The following is a 203-nucleotide window of genomic DNA, read 5'->3' on the forward strand; positions in this document are numbered from 1 at the left end:
CCCGCCGCCTGCCGCCGCCTGGCCGCCTACAAGCTGCTCAAGGAGCTGGTGCTGCTGCGCCGCCTGCGCCACCCCGGCGTCGTCCAGGCAGGTACCGGGGCCCGTCCGCATCCCTCCCCGCTCACCTCCCCGGGTTGGTTTGTTGTGCCGCCCTTAGGGCGACAGTGGCAGGGGGGGGCGTGAGAAAGGTACAGGCCGGTCAC

At 72.9% G+C, this 203-nt stretch overlaps 1 protein-coding gene across 1 annotated transcript in view; it reads left to right on the forward strand.

The window, feature by feature from the left end:
* The window catches only part of LOC102376569 (extracellular tyrosine-protein kinase PKDCC-like), an 11,395-nt gene that overhangs the window by 749 nt on the left and 10,443 nt on the right, over nt 1-203 (forward strand). The window lies entirely within an intron of this gene.

The sequence above is a fragment of the Alligator sinensis genome, unplaced genomic scaffold (assembly GCF_000455745.1).
Source record: "Alligator sinensis unplaced genomic scaffold, ASM45574v1 scaffold160_2, whole genome shotgun sequence".
NCBI classification, from domain to species: Eukaryota; Metazoa; Chordata; order Crocodylia; family Alligatoridae; genus Alligator; species Alligator sinensis.